This window comes from Furipterus horrens, unplaced genomic scaffold (assembly GCF_987537825.1).
Source record: "Furipterus horrens unplaced genomic scaffold, mFurHor1.1.pri manual_scaffold_4, whole genome shotgun sequence".
Classification (NCBI taxonomy): domain Eukaryota; kingdom Metazoa; phylum Chordata; class Mammalia; order Chiroptera; family Furipteridae; genus Furipterus; species Furipterus horrens.
The window spans coordinates 113339747-113357049 of record NW_028327174.1 but is presented as its reverse complement, the minus strand read 5'-3'; positions in this window follow the sequence as shown (position 1 = coordinate 113357049).

The window sequence follows — 17303 nt, the reverse complement described above, 5'->3', positions numbered from 1 at the left end:
ACAAAGTCCAGAAGACCGCCCGCCACTGTGCCAACACCTATTGGCTAAACCTGTGCAGAAGCATCCAGGAAGCCGCCGATATAGGCAACGCACGAGGAATGTATGAGGGTATCAAGAAGGCAACAGGCCCAATCCCCTCCAAGATCGCCCCCCTTAAGTCCAAGACAGGTGAGGTCATCACTGACCAGGAACAGCAAATGCGGCGGTGGACCGAGCACTACCTCGAGCTGTATGCGACGAGGAACACCGTAACAGACACTGCTCTTAACACCATCCCAGACCTACCAGTCATGGAGGAGCTAGACACCCCACCTACTGCGGCAGAGCTCGGCAAAGCCATCGACCGCCTCGCTTGTGGGAAAGCACCAGGTAGTGACGGAATCCCTCCAGAAATCCTAAAGAGCGGGAAACCAGTCCTGCTACAGCCGCTCCACCATCTACTCTGTCGCTGCTGGAAGGAGGGTTACATCCCCCAGGATATGAGAGACGCCAACATTATCACCATGTACAAGAACAGAGGAGACCGCAGCGACTGCAACAACTACCGGGGCATCTCTCTCCTTAGCGTCGTCGGCAAAGTATTCGCCCGGGTTGCTCTTGCCCGCCTGCAGACCCTTGCTTCCCGCGTCTACCCAGAGTCCCAGTGTGGCTTCAGAGCTGGCCGTTCAACAGTGGACATGATCTTCTCCCTACGCCAGCTGCAGGAGAAGTGTCACGAGCAGCATAAACCACTCTACCTCGCCTTTATCGACCTCACGAAGGCGTTTGATCTGGTCAGTCGAAGCGGACTCTTCAGCTTGCTACGGAAGATTGGCTGTCCACCACATCTGCTTGCTGTGGTCATGTCCTTTCACGACAACATGCACAGCACGGTGTCCTACAACGGCGCAACCTCTGAGGCCTTCCCAGTCAGCAGCGGAGTAAAGCAGGGCTGCGTCCTCGCGCCTACGCTGTTCGGAATCTTCTTCTCCATGCTCCTCCAATACGCCTTTAAGGACTGCAGCGAGGGTGTCTTCATTCACACCAGATCCGATGGCAAGCTCTACAACCTGGCCCGTCTACGAGCCAAGACCAAAGTCAAAGAGGTGCTCATCCGTGAGATGCTCTTCGCCGACGACGCAGCTTTGACATCACACTCCGAAGAGGGACTCCAGCAGCTAGTCACTTGCCTTTCCCACGCATGCAAGGAGTTCGGACTAGCCATCAGCCTGACGAAGACGAATGTTATGGCTCAAGGCACGGGGACTCCCCCATGCATCACCATCGACGGATACACCCTGGAGGTTGTCAACGACTTCACTTACCTCGGGTCCACCATCTCGAGCTCTCTGTCAGTCGACTTGGAGGTCAACCGGAGAATCGCCAGGGCAGCCACAGTTATGGCCAGACTGAACCGGCGAGTGTGGAACAATTCCAGCCTCACTGAGAAAACCAGACTGCGCATCTACCAAGCCTGTGTACTCAGCACTCTCCTCTATGGCAGCGAGACGTGGACCACCTACGCAAGGCACGAAAGGAAACTCAACAGCTTCCACATGAGGTGCCTGCGACGCGTCCTGCATGTCGCCTGGCAGGATAAGGTCCCCAACACCGAGGTGCTGAAGCGAGCCAATATGAGCAGTTTGCATGCAGTTCTTAGCGAGAGACGCCTCAGGTGGCTCGGCCATGTCAAAAGAATGGATGCAGGCCGTATTCCCAAAGACCTCCTCTACGGCGAGCTAGCAGAAGGCAAGAGGATGACAGGGCGCCCAAAACTGCGGTTCAAAGACATCTGCAAAAAGGACATGACACAATGCTCCATCAATCTCAACACATGGGAAGTTCAAGCAGACGACCGCCTAGCCTGGAGGCTCGCGGTCAGGCAAGGTACGTCACGTGCAGAGGCTGCGCGCAACGAGGAGGCGGTCCAGAAAAGATCGAGGCGGAAGCAGCGTCAACAGCAGCAACAACAGCCATCTGCCTTCACCTGTACCAAGTGCGGCAGGGATTGTCACTCCCGAATCGGACTGCACAGCCATTCTCGGCGGTGCAGATAGACTCTCAGGAAGCTACGCCATCGTCTCTCGAGACGGACAGCTGCCGACGAGTATACCTCTTGATACCAATCATTCTTGTTGCTCTGAACTGAATAGTGTTCCCCTACAATTGACATGTTGGAACCCTAACCCCCAGTATGACTATTTAGAGATAGGGGCTGTGAGGAAGTATTAAAGGTTAAATGAGATTATTAGGGTGGGGCCCTAAGCCAATAGGGTTAGTCTCTTTCTAAGAAGAAGGAAACCAGAGCTCTCTGTCTTTCTCTCCCTGTCATGTGAAGACATAGTGTTAAGGCGGCTGTCTACAACATAGGAAGAGAGGTCTCACCAGAACCTACCATACTGACACTCTGCTCTTGGAGTGCCAGCCTCTTGGACTGTGAGAAATAAATGTCTGTGGTTTAAATCACCCAGTTCAGCCTTGGCTCAGTACCTCAGTTGGTTGGAGCGTCCTCCCATACACCAAAAGTTTGCAGGTTCAATCCCCAGTTGGGGTGCTTATGGGAAGCAATGGATTGATGTTTCTTTCTCACATCGATGCCTCTCTCTCTCTCTCTCTCTCATCAATAAATATATCCTTGCATGAGTATTTAAAATTTTTTTTTTAAATAAATGAATCACCCACTCTATGGTTTTTGTTATGAGAGCCTGAGCTAAAACACTTGGTGGTGTTGTTGGTATGATTATTAAAGTGCGGTGTTTGTGCCTGGATAAAATTTCGTTTTCTTCTCATCCCAACTCTCTCTTTCCTTCCCCCATCTTCTTTCTAATCGCTTACTCCTGTCTCCCAAACCTTTCCTATTCCTGTCTTCAGGTGGAAATCCTTCCCTCCAGGCCCTGCCCCAGCTGCGGTGCTCAGGTGCATAGCTGCAAGGGGCCAGCAGAGGGCGCCCAGATACCAGCCTTGGGCTGACATCAGGGTCTTGGAAGTTGACTTCCAAGTTAACCTGTGCTAAGGGGATTCTGGATGCTTGATCCTACCAGATATTAATTGAAATATTTTTCCCATTTTATTCTTTTTAAAAATTGATTATGCTGTTACAGTTATCCCAATTTCTTTCCCCCCTGCTCCTCCCCTCCCTCCAGTTGTCCCCCCCTTAGTCTATGCCCATTGGTTGTGCATATAGTTCTTCTCAACATCTTCCTGTCTACCCCACTCACTCCTAGTATGCTTCTTAATTCCTGCATCATCTCCCTCCCTTTTCCCCCTTCCCCCTCCCCGCTGACCTCCCCTCAATATGTTCCCCATACCTATAATTCTTTTTTCTCTCTTGTTGCCTACTTAGTTTGCCTTTGTTTCAATTCCCTAGCTTCTGCTGTTGGTTGCTGTGATACAGTTTTCATTTTAATGTTCATAGTTTTGATCCTCCTTCTTCTAAACAAGTCCCTTTAACATCTCATATAACAGTAGTTTGGATCTAACAAACCCCTTCAGTTTTACTTTGTCCTGGAAATACTTTCTCTGTCCTTCTATCCTGAATGACAGCTTCGCTGGATAGAGTAATCGTGTTTGGAGGTTTCTGATTTTCATTACTTTGAATATTTCTTGCCTGTAAAGTCTCCTTTGAGAAATCCACTGATAGTCTAATTGGGACCTCTTTGTACATAATTCTTCTCTTCTTTCTTGCTGCTTTTAAGATTCTCTCTTTATCTTTAATTTTTGACATTTGATGATAATGTGTCTTCATGTGGTCCTCCCTGGGTCCAGCCTATCCGGAACTCTCTGTGCTTCCTGGACCCATAAGTTCATTTCCTTCACCAAGTTAGGGAAGTTCTGCTTTGTTATTTTTTCATATAATTTTTCAATTTCTAGTTCTTCTTCTTCACCCTCTGGCAATCCTATATTTCAAATGTTCGTTCGCTTACAGCTGTCCCAGAGGTTTCTGAGCCTCTCATCATATTCCTCACTTTTTGTTTCTTCTTTCTGCACTGGTTGACTGTTTGTTCCCTCCCTATGTTCCAATTTGTTGATTTGGTCCATGGCTTTCCCTTCCTCACCACTTGTCTTGTATGTATTTTTGTTTATTTCAGCAGGACTAGCCTTCATGCCTTCCCTGTCTTGATTCAGCCCTGCTGTTAGGTCTGTAAGCTGCCTTATGACTATAGCTCTGAACTGAGCCTCAGAAAGATTCGCTATTTGCTCATCGGTCAAGGCCTTTATTTGTTTTTTTGTTAGCTGTGTGATTGGTATTTCAATAACTAATTCTGCCATTCTGACTGTTTTGTTTATCTTTCCTTCTTGGGCAGGGTGCTGTCACACCTCCTACGCTATATTGGGCGGAGCCCCGTGTGCTCATTACAACCTAGCGAACTTTCTCACCACACTGTGGCACTTTGCATGGGGGCGGGGTTCCAAGATGGATTCCTGCTGTTACTCTCCGCTGAGGAACTGATGCTTCCTCCGTCCCCACAGTCTGAGACAATGGGGTCTGCCTTCCCCGGCGTTGGAATCGCGAGCCGACGGGTCTGGTCTGCAGCCAGGGCCGGCTCCCAGGCACTTCTCTCCTCCCCCCAAATACGGGTGTCTGTTTACCAGGTTCCGCTGTTTGCTGCTGCGGCTGCCACCTCCAGCACAGTTTGATCTTTCTCAGCTGCGGTTTCGCCCTTCCTACGCATCCTGATGAGCACCACTTGTTTATGACTTCATACGTTGGACTTCCATGTAGCTTTATTTTCTGGAATTTCTTGTTATTTTTGGTTTTGCAGTAGTTGTAGTCCTTCTTAGTTATGGAGGGAGACAGAGTGTGTCGGTCTATGCCTCCATCTTGGCTGGAAGTCCTCCCATTTTATTCTTAATATCATTCTTTGAAGCACAGATTTTAAATTTGATTAAATTATATATATATATATATGGCTTGTGCTTTTGGTATATATAAAAAAATGCTTAATCCAAGGTAACAAAGATTTATACATGTTTTCTTCTGAGAGTTCCTTCATTTAGGTCTTTGATCCATTTTGAGTTACTCTTTCATCTGGTGTCAAGTGAGGTACCAATTTCACTTTTCTGTGTGTGGACCTCCTATTGTCCCAGGACATTGGCTGAAAGGTGTTGGTTCATTTCTGGACTCTTGATTCTACAACATTTATCAGTTTCTGTGAAAAAAAAATTGCCAACAGGAATTTTTATAGGGGTTTTGTTTAATCTATAGAACAATTTGGAGAATATGTCAGAGCTTTAAGGGGCAAAAGGAGCCATGTGGAGGAGGAGATGTTCTTGCAGACAACTTCTACATTGGATGATTGTCCCAGTTGGATGCCCCCTTCATAGCAGTCCTGGCCCAAGTAAGAGGACCTCTGTCACTGAACACCTAAGGACATAGATAAGGTCCTGGCAGGAAAGTCCAAGGGACAGAGGTAGGTATTCATTAGTCAGAAGCTGAACTGGGAAAGTCACTCAAACAGCCATCTCCCATTTAGAAACAAGAGAACTATGAGACCTCAAAGATCATGGGCAGGGATATTTATTGCTTCACTAGTATATTTCTAAAAGACCAGAAATGATCTAAATATCCATTGATGGAGAGGAAGTATGGCATACTTATACCATGGTATACAATGCAGCCATAAAAACATATGCTGATAGGAAACCATGTGTATCATAAACTATCATTTTTTAATGAAAAGAAATATATGTTTGTATATCTCTTTGTGGGGGGATTACTTTTCTCTGTATAATGTTTTAATGTAGAAATATATGGAATTTTAATATATTATTAGTTTCTTTTATCTCTGGCAGAAACGAATGCTTTGGATTAAGGTCTTACTCATCAAATTAAAAGACACATCGTATTTTTTTCAGTTTATATTTCTCATAATAACTAGAGCACAATATCACAACCAAGAAGCTGCTATGATACAAGTCATTCATTTAATTTAGATCTCACTAGGTTTGCATGTACTCACTATGTATTAGTTCTGTGCAATTTTATCATATCACACATCACCACAGGATACAGAATATTTCTATAACCACAGGGTCCCTCAGGTTGCCTTTTATATCCTCACACACACGTCTTCACCCTAACCCCTGGAAACCAATAATGTGTTCTCCATCTCTTTAATTTTGTCATTTCAAGAATATTATATGCTCAACAATAAGAGAATGAACAACCAAATTAAAAATTGAAAGAGCTCTGGCTGTGTAGCTCAGTTGGTTAAAGGGTCTCCTTCTATGCCACGGTTGTGGGTTTGGACAGGGCATATATAAGAAGCAGCCAATGAATGCCTAAATAAGTGGAACAACAAATTGACATTTCACTCTCTCTCTCTCTCAGATTAATAAATAAAAAAATGGACAAAAGACCTGAACAAACACCTTACATGAAGATACACAGATAGCAATTAACCATGTGAAAATATGCTGCACATCATATATCATTAGAGAACTGCAAATTTAAATAAGCTACTACTACACACATATCAGAATTTCCAAAATCCAAAACACTGCCAACATTAAATGCTTGTGAGGATGTGGAGCAAAGGAAACTCTAATTCATTGCTGGTGAAAATGCACATGGCACAAAGACTTTGGAAAATAGTTTGGCAGTTTCTTACAAAACTAAAAATACTCTTACCATGTGTTCTAGCAATCACACTTTTTAGTATTTATCTAAATGAATTGGAAACTTCTGTCTACACAAAAACCTGCGTATGAATGTTTATAGCAGTTTTACATAAGCACATGCCCTTATAGTTGGCCTCCCTTTGGCTATGGAAATTATTCAAGTTCAATGCTAGAATGCCTCATTTATTATGAAGAGAGTTACAAAAAACATGAGCCTAGGTTTTTAGCTTTGATTTTTTTAAATCCTGACCTGAGGATATGTTTATTGATTTTTTTTTTTTGAGAGAGAGAGAAATGGGGAAATAGAAACATCGATGTGAGAGAGAAAAATCTATGTGAGAGAGAAACATGGATTGGTTGCCTCCCATATGTGCCCTGACGGGGAATCAAATCAGAAACCTAGGTGTGTACCTTGACCAGAGGTCAAACCTGCAACCTTTCAGTGTAAAGGATGATGCTCCAATCAACTGAGCCACCCGTCCTGGGCTATCTTTTTGTTTTTAAATAGAATCCATCCTTTCAGAGATTACCCAGATGAATGTGCATATAGTGAAGATTCTCAGAGTTGTGAGAGCATGGAGGGAACCTCTTACTATATTACTCACAGTGGGGAAGAACACATAAATCCCATGCCACAGCTGGACATCGAAGTCTTGGAGAACATCTTAACAGCCTCTACATCAATTCCTTCTAGCATTCAACAAGTCAATGTCACCGATGGTGATGAAGAGGAAGAAGAAAAAGTACTCAAGATTTTATAATTTTAAAACAAGAAGTTGAAGGCGTAAGTAGACATGTTTCGCCTCCTTCCATAACCATAAGAAAAATTGCATCTACTTCCAAATGAAAAACTACCAGAAGTAACAGAAAATCAAACTGCATGGAAGTCCAACAACCAAAGAAGTAGTACTCATCCAGGCAGGTAGGAGGGAGGGAGCCAGGAAGCTGGGGTGGAGAGGACACGGTGTAGTGGTGGCAGTGGCAGTGGCTATGGCTGGCTCACGGAAAGAGCAGTCACACATTATAAAAGTCAGGAGGGACACCTAGGGAGTGATCCCAGCCCCAGGTCAGACCACGCAGCTCATGGTTCCAGCACCTGGAAAATAAAGCCTCATTGTTTCTGACTGTAAAAACCAGTGGGGGGTTGGGGCAGCAGAAGAAATTGTGGATCTCTCAGAAGAGTTTATAGAGGGCCTGCACAGTCCTAGAATGTATGCAAACCCACCCACTCTGGGAACCATCACCAGGGCAACAGCTAGAGGAGTGCCAGTCACCTACAGGAAGTGAGTGAAATGACTGGAAAAGGGGCGAGTGCTGAGCAAGTGGCATTGTTCCCTCTCTGATCCCTCCCCCTCCCCCACATACAGTGCCATGAGGTGGTAAAAGATGTCTCCTGGCCCTGAATACCTAATGCTCCACCCCTTACAACATAATAGGTGTGATAGGTCTACCTAATACACAGAGGCAAACACAGAAGGCTGTCAAGTTGACGAGACAGAGAAGTATGGCGTAAAAGAGGGAGCAGATCAAGGCTCCAGAGGGAGAACTAAGCAACGAGGAGGTAGCCAACCTAATATATGTAGAGTTCAAAACACTGGTGATAATGATGTTCACAGAAATGACTGAGTATGGCAAACACATAAGGGAAGAAGTGAAGGCTATACTAAGTGAAATGAAGAAAAATCCACACAAAAAGCCTGGATTCAAATCAACAATTTGGGACATAAGGAAGAAATAAACATTAGAACAGTACAGAATGAAGAAACAAGAATTGAAAAAAATGAAGAAAGGCTTAGGAACCTCTGGTACAACTTTAAACGTACCAACATCCGAATCATAATAGTGCCAGAAGGAGAAGCGAAAGAACAAGAAATTGAAAACTTTAAAAAAAAAAATAATGAAATAAAAATTCCCTAATTTGGTGAAGGAAATAGACATATAAGTCTAAGAAAAGTAAAATTATCTTTGTCCATAGATGACACAATCTTACATGTAGGAAATTCTAAAGATTTCATACTAACCTCCCATACACAAAACCTATTAGAGCTAATAAACAAATTAAGCAAAGTTGTAAGATACAAAGTTAACAGACAAAATCAATTGCATTTCTATACACTAACAGTAAACAATCTGTAAAAAAAATTAAGAAAAAATTCCATTTAAATAGGATAAAAACACTTAGTAGTTAACCAAAGATGCAAAATACCCGTAGACTGAAAATTGCAAAACAATGCTAAGAGAAACTAAAGAAGACATAAATATGGTGGAAAGACATTCTGTGTTCATGTAAAAAACAATATTGTTACAATGACAATACTACTCAAAGCATTCTACAGATTCAAAGCAATCCCTATCAAAATCCAAAAAGCATTTTTCTACAGAAATAGAAAAGCCTATGTTAAAACTCATATTCAATAACAAGGGAGCCTGAATAGTCAAAGCAATCTTGAAAAAGAACAAATTTGGAGGGCTCATTCTTCCTTATTTCAAAACTTATTACAAAGCTACAGTAAGCAAAACGGTGTGGTGCTGGCAGAAACATAGACATATAGACGAATGGAATAGAATAAGAAGCCTAGAAATAAACCTTCATATAGAACATTGATTGATTTTTGACAAAGGTACCAAGATTATTCAATAGGGAAAGGACAATCTTTTCAACAAATGGCACTGGAAAAACTGGATATATAATATATACAAAAATTAGCTCAAAACGTTCCAAAGACCTAAATGTAAAAGCTAAAACTATAAAACTCTAGAAGAAAACCTAAGGGGAAATCTTCATGACATTGGATTTGGCAATGATTTCTTGGAAATGACACCAAAGACACAGGCAGCAAATAAAAACACAGACAAACTGAACTTCACCAAAGTTAAAATTTGGGGGCATCAAAAGACACTTTCAAAAAGTGAAAAGGGGTCTTCCAGCCAAAACGGAGGCCTAGACAGACGCGCTGCGTTTCCCTCCACAACTAAGAAGGAATACAACTACCTCAAAACTAGAAACAACCAGAAGTTCCAGAAAATGGAAGTCCAACAAACAAAAATATAAGGAAGAAATACTCATCCAGACAGGTAGGAGGGGTGAAGCTGGGGCGGAGAGGACTCGGTGTGGTGGTGGCGGCAGTGGTGGCAGTGGCAGGCTGCCAGAAAGCACAGTCACACATTTAAAAAATTCAGGAGGGATACGTGGGGAGCACTCCCAGCACCAGACCAGACCACAAAGCTCATGGTCCCAGCGCCAGGGAAAATAAAGCCTCATTGCTTCTGACTGTGCAAACCAGTGGGGGTTGGGGCGGAGGAAGAAACAGCCAGTCTCTCAGCAGAGTCCTCTTGTTTAAAGGGCCCCCGCAGTCCTAGAGCATCCGCAGACCCACCCACTCTGGAACGACAGTCAGGGCAACAACTAGAGGGGCGCCAGTCCAGTACGGAAGTGGGAGAAGTGCCTGGAAAAGGGGCGAGTGCTGAACAAGTGACATTGTTCCTTCTCATACCCCTCCCCCACATACAGCGCTACAATGTGGTGAAACAGGTTGCCCTCTACTGATGAGAAACCTAAGGCTCCACCCCTTAAAATATAATGGGAACAACAGCTCTACCTAAGACACAGAAGCAAACAAACACAGGAGCCTGTCAAGATGAGGAGACAGAGAAGTATGGCCCAAAAGAGGGAACGGATCAAGGTTCCAGTGGGAGAACTAAGCAATGAGGAGATAGCCAACCTAACAAATGAGGAGACAGCAAACCTAACAGAGGAAGAGTTGAAAACACTGGTGATAAAGATGCTCACAGGCTTAACAGATATGCTTGAGTATGGCAAAAGCACAGGGAAGAAGTGAAGGCTATGCTAAGTGAAATGAAGGAAAATCCACCAAAACCATTGGTGAAGGGAAGGAAACTGGGGTTCAAATCAATGATTTGGAATATAAGGAAGAAATAAACAGTCAACCAGTACAGAATTGGAAAACAAGAACTGAAAAAAATGAGGAGAGGCTGAGGAACCTCTGGGACAACTTTAAACATGCCAACATCCGAATCATAGGGGTGCCGGAAGGAGAAGAGGAAGACAAAGAAATTGAAAACTTATGTGTTAAAAAAATGAAGGAAAACTTCCAAAATTTGGTGAAGGAAATAGACATACAAGTCCAGGAAGCACAGAGAGTCCCAAACAAGCTAGACCCAAAAATATCACACCAAGACACATCATAGTTAAAGATAAAGAGAGAGTCTTAAAAGCAGCAAGAGAAAAGCAGAGAGTTACCTACAAAAGAGTGCCTATAAGACTATCAGCTGATTTCTCAAAACAAACTTCGCAGGCAAGAAGGAACTGGCAAGAAGTATTCAATGTGATGAAAAGCAAGGACCTGCAACCAAGATTACTCTATCCAGCAAAACTATCATTTAGAATGGAAGGGCAGATAATGTGCTTCCCAGACAAGGTGAAGCTAAAGGAGCTCATCATCTCCAACTTATTATTATTATGAAATGTTAGAGGGACTTACTTAAGAAAAAGAAGATCAAAATTACAAACATTAAAATGACAACAAACTCACCACTATCAACAACTGAATTAAAAAATAAGAACAAAATCCAACTAAGCAAACCAGAATAGGAACAGAATCATAGGAATTGGGATCATTTGTAGGGTTATCAGCTGGGAGAGTGAAGGGGGAGAAATGGGGAAATGGTGCAGGGATTAAGAAGCATAATTGGTAAATACAAACTGGACAGAGGGAAGTTAAAAATTAATATAGGAAAGGGTGAAGGCAAAGAATGTATATGCACAACCCATGGACATGAACTAAGGGGGGTGGTTGCTGGAGGGAAGGGTCGTACTGGGCAGAGGGGAGCAAAGAAAAACAAAATTGAAACTACTGTAACAACATAATCAATAAAATATAGTTTAAAAAAGTGAAAAGGGACTACAGGCTAGATGATATTTGTACATCATACTTCTGATAAGGGATTAATATCTGGGATATAGAAAGAACTACTACTCAGCAAGAAAAATATAACAACTCAACTCAAAAATTGGCAAAGGACTTAAATAGTCATTTCTCTAAAAATGATATACAAATGTTTAGTAAGCACATGGAAAGGTGATCAATGTCAGTAGTCATTAGGGAAATGTAATTTAAAGCACAATGATATACCATGGCACACTCACTTGTATGGTTATCATTTTAAAAAATGGAAAATATCAAGGGTAGGTGAGGATGGAGAGAAATTAGAACCCTTGAACATTGCTGGTGGAAATGTAAAATGGTATAGCCATTATACAAAAGTGTTTGGCAGTTCCTCAAAAAGGTTAAACATAGAGTTACCATATGGTCCAGCTATTCCCTCCTAGGTATATAGTCAAAAGAATTGAAAGTAGGAACTCAAACAGGTATCTGTACACCAATGTATATGGCAGCATTATTCATAGTGACCAAAATGTGCAAACAACCCAGGTATCTTTCAGCAGATAAATGAATAAACAAATGTGGTTTAGCCATAAAATGGAACAAAGTTCTGGTATATGCTATACATGGGTACACATTGAAGTCATTGTGCAAGAAAGAATAATCACAGTCCTAGAACCTGTCCAGCCAAGCTGACTGCAATCCCTATACAGCAGGTATGAATACTGAATAGAGCTGGCAGAGCTTGGAGAAGGCTACAGTGAAATTCAGCTTCTCTTGTATGCCCCATCTTGCTGCTTCCTCTTTCCTGCAACAAGCCTTGATCTCTAATAAACATATTTCTCCACAAACTTTATTTCAGCAGTTGCTTCCTGCTTTCCAGAAAATTCAAATGGTAACATACCACAAGTGGATCTGGCCAACACCAGCTTGAAACTGATGAGGCAGATATTTGGCTAGGGCAGAGTTTTACAATCTGATGCCAATAGGTCCCCCCATCACCTCCCAATGCAGGTGTGTACATGCATAATTCGTCATGTTCTGAATTCAACCTCTGTCCCCCACGAAGCTGTGGGCTATGCTTATCCATTATTCCACCTCTGCCTTTCTGGGATGCTCTTCTCCACCTTATGTACCTGAAAGACACCCGAGCAGCCTTCAAAACCCAACCCACTGCCATCCACTCTGTGATGTGTTTTGGTTGCTCCAGACCAGGTGCTGCCCCTTGCTGGCTCTCAAGTGCCCAGGGTGCATCAACCGAGTTAGCTGGTTAAGTCTGTTTCCCCCTGCAATGTGAATACCTGAGTGTGGGCAACCACTCCTCGTGGTTTAGGGAATTGTAGCCCTGGCCTGAGGATGACTGCCGCCGGCATTCGGCTGTGCTTGTCTTTAAGTCGCAACATAAGGCTGTGTGTGGAACATAACTGATAACCACTCAGAGGGGTGCCATGGGAATTGGATTAAAGAATGCTTATTATGTTCATTATGCTTTAGAACTTATTTTGCTTCCTTTATCATTAATGTAGCATAAACAATCTCTAGCAAGGAATGTATAAAACCTTGCACCTGGTCAAGATGTTTTATAGACCCTGACACAGACTGGTTACTGTGACCCCTGTATTGGTACATGTAATCCATTATTGTCAAATGTCTGAATGCTATTGATGATTTATGAATTTTGACCTTGTATCTCTCGCATGTATCCTCCTCAATAAAAGACATGAGGGATGAAGGTTTTAGCTGCTGTTCTCCACTAGAGAGCAGTCACCTTCCTTCGCCCAGACATAATGAAATGTCCTGGGTAAAAGTTTGTTCCACAGTGGTCACAAAGCCTCTGCTGGACAGAGCAACTTCCAACCAAGCCTAGGGTGTGTGAGGCACCTCCACCATACCTGAGCTTGCGTCCTGCTCCTCCCGGGGAAGGCTGCGAGCTAGGCACTGGATTCATATTCTAGGTTTCTCCCTTATAAAGTATATGACCTCTTTGTGCCTCAGTTTACACATCTATAAAATGAAAAGTGAAATCTGCCTTGTAACTTATGAGCCTTATGAGAGACGGTGAGTTCATGCAGTGTTTGGCATTGGGCTTGGTGTATGGTAAATGCTCAGTAAGTACATTGGAGTCTTCACCTCCATCATTACTATGTCTGAACTCCCAAGGCCTGCCACATAGAAGTTTATTGAATGAGAACATTTTGGCCAAAGATCAGCCTACAGCATACAGAATGAATATGTGGGGGGACACCATGCCATTTACTGTGTTGGCAACTGAGCCAAGTACATTGGGGTGAGCTGTCACCTAACAGGAGAGACTTTGCAACTCAGGCCACAATGGATAGCCGTGGGCAGACAGATGGGATTCCAGGAGGAGGGGCTCACACAGGCACAAAGACCTCTTGAGAGAACAGGGAGAAAGGCAGCTGCAAGGCTGCCACAGTGCCCACACCCAGGCCAGGTACCAGCCTGGACACCTGTGCACATGAGCATCCTGCCCCTTCACCCAGGTTGGGAGGAGTAGGAGACTAGAGTCTTTGCTTACAAAGGCAGAGTGAATTTCTGGATGTCTCTTCCTTTTGTCCCCAGGCTAAGGGTCACCCAATCATTCTTGAGGGGACACTGCAGGTATTCCCTGCATCCCCCTATGGCAAGGTATGGGCCCATAGGTCTGGTCAAGGCCCCTGCCCTCCTGGAGCTAATATTTTAGAGGACACAAAGGTGCAAAGGTGAATAAGCCACAGAATAAAGAAGGCAACGGAGGGAGATTACTGCAGGAACCGGGGTGCAGCCTAGAGGGTAGGAAAGAGGGAGACCAGGATGGGATGGCCACTCTCCAGACTGGGCAGGGCCTTGGGGGTAGTGGTCATAATTAGCTTTTGCCTCTGGAAGGGGCTACGGTCTGAAGGTTTGTGCTCCAACCTCCCCAAATTCATACATTAAACCCTAACCCAGGTGATGCTGTTAGAATGCCCTTAGGAAATGATTAGGTCATGTGGGTGGAGCCCTCGCGATGGAATTAGTGACCTTGTAGAAGGGAGCCCCTTCACTTCTCCTAGCATGGGAGGACCAGAAACTGGAAGTAGGGTCTCACCAGACACTAAATCTTGTGGCACTGTGATCTCAGACTTCCAGCCTCAGAATCATGACAAATAAATGTTGTCCAAAAGTTTCCCAGTCTGTATTATTTTTGTAGTAGCCTGAATGTACTCGAAGGGTTTTAAGCAGAGGGGGTATGACTTGCCTTGCATCTAAGGAACACTGTTGCCCCAAGAGAAGACAGGTTGGGAGTTAGCTGAAGGCCAGTAGAAAAATGACTACAGTAGTCCAGGAGGGACGTAATGAGGCTCAGGCCACAGAGGGGCAGTCAAAAGGGTAGGAGACTGAGGCTGTGTCTATCCTTTGCCGTCAGATTGAGAAATCAGATGAGGGTGTAAGAATTTGGAGAGTGATTCTGAGGATTTTGCTCTTCCTCATTTGTCAAAGAAAATAGCTTATTCACACTTCTTGAGGTGATGTGAGGACTCAATGAGATGATGTAGGTCAAGTAACTATATTGGAGGCCCAGTTGGAATTCAACAAGGGGTGGCCCTGCTTCTCTCTTTTTTTAAACAAAAATTTGTTTATGCTATTACAGTTGTCCCAAGTTTTCTCTTTATTTTCCCCTTTGTTCCTGTCCACCCAGCACCCCGTCCCACTCAGGCAATCCCCACACCACAGTCTATGTGCATGGATCTTGTATACAAGTTTTTAGGCTACTCTGTTGCCTATGCTGTACTTTACATCCCCATGACTATTCTGTAACTACCAATTTGTACGTCTTAATCCATTCACCTTTTTCATCCATCCCCCTGGCTCCTCTCCCGTCTGGTAACCATCAAAACATCCTCTATATGTATGATTTTGTTTCTGTTCTGTTTTTTAGATTCATTTGTGGACACATATGTATTTATTGCCATTTTATGGTTCATATTTTTGATCTTCTTCTTAAAGACTCTTTAACATTTCATATAATACTGGTTTGGTGATAATTAACTCCTTTAGATTCTTCTTGTCTGTGAAGATTTGCTGTGTAGCTTTATTGGGTAATTTTGGTTGTAGGTCTTTGCTTTTCATCACTTCGAATATTTCTTGCCAATACCTCCTAACCTGCAAAGTTTCCTTTGAGAGATCAACCAACAGTCTTATGGGCAGGTAACTGCTTTTCTCTTGCTTTTATGATTTCTTTGTACTTAACTTTTGACACTTTAATTATGATGTGTCTTGGAGTGGGCCTCTTTGGGTCCATCTTGTTTGGGACTTGTATGTCTATTTCCTTCACCAAGGTAGGGAAGTTTTCTTTCATTATTTTTTCAAATAGGTTTCCAATTTCTTGCCCTTTCTTTTCTTCCATCAACACTTTGATGTGAATGTTGGCATGCCTGAAGTTGTCCCAGAGCCTCCTTACACTATCCTTGCTTTTTTTAATTTTCTTTTTCTTCTTGCTGTTCTGATTGGTTGTTTTTTGTTTCCTTATGTTCTGAACCACTGATTTGATTATTGGCTTCATCCACTCCACTGTTGAGTCCCTGTAAATTATTTTTTCAGTTAGTGTATCCTTCATTTCTGACTGGATCTTTTTTATGCTATTGAGTTCTGCACTAATTTCCTTGGGCATCCTTATAACCAGTGTTTTGAACTCTGCATCTAATAGGTTGCTTGTCTCCATTTTGTTTAGTTCTTTTTCTAGTTTTGTTCAATTCTTTCATTTGGGTAATGTTTGTCTCCTGATTTTGGAAGCCTTGCAGGCTTGATAGAGTGGTTTAATGTAGTAGGTATCCTGTAGGGCCCAGTGGCGCAGCTTCCCCTTTCACCCAAGCTGGGTACTCAAGGTATGCCCGCTTCATGGGCTGCATACACCCCCCTCTAGTAATTGAGTCTTGATTGCTGTTGGCATGTTTGAGGTCAGCCACCGTCTGTGTTCTGTCTTGGGTCACACAGCATTGGCTATTAAGAGATCCTCAGGTGGCTGTTACTTGTTTTGGGTTTGGAAGTGCAGGGAGAGGCCCTGCTTCTCTTATCCTTGCCAGTCCCCTATTACGGCAGCTTGACAAGCCACTTCCTGTGCATGCTTTGGATCTCGACTCAGGTGTTACCCTTTCAAGGCATCCTTCCCTAATACTCCTACCCACAACACTCATACCTCATGGCTCCTCCCTCACAGCTCTGACCTTGATGGCCAGAGCAGCTGTTCCTCCTGCAGGAAGCCTACAGTGGCAATGATAGGTCCTGTGTCTCCAGCATCAAGTCCCTGCCTATCCCCCTTCGGCCATCACCATCTCCAAGTTCAAAGCTTCATGGTCAATGCCTGTCCCATATTTCCATGGCCTTTTCCCTCTCCCTCCTCAGGCCAGCTCCACATGAAAGCGTGGAGTTGGGGTGGGGGTTCTGAATCTGGCCATCCGCAGTCAGAAGGGGATGTTTCTCTGAGGCTGTGTGACCTTGGACAAGCCACTAATTTTTGGAGTATTGGTCCTTCCTCCTATACAAGGCTTGTTCCTTCTCCTTTTTCCTAGGATCTCTCTTTCTTAGGCTGAAAGTTATGTCCAAGCCCTAGGGTTTTCCAGGACTTGGGACTCTCAGAGCCCAAACCAGTAGAGACACAAGCAAAAACCAGGTGGGCTGGGCATCCTGCTCTTACTGGGGTTGAATGCCCTAAATTCTAAAAAAAATTTCACAAGTAAAATTGTGACATTCTTCTCAAACTGAAGCATTAAACCATTGAAGGAATTAGGGCTCCTTGGAGAAATGGTTGATTCCAGGTCT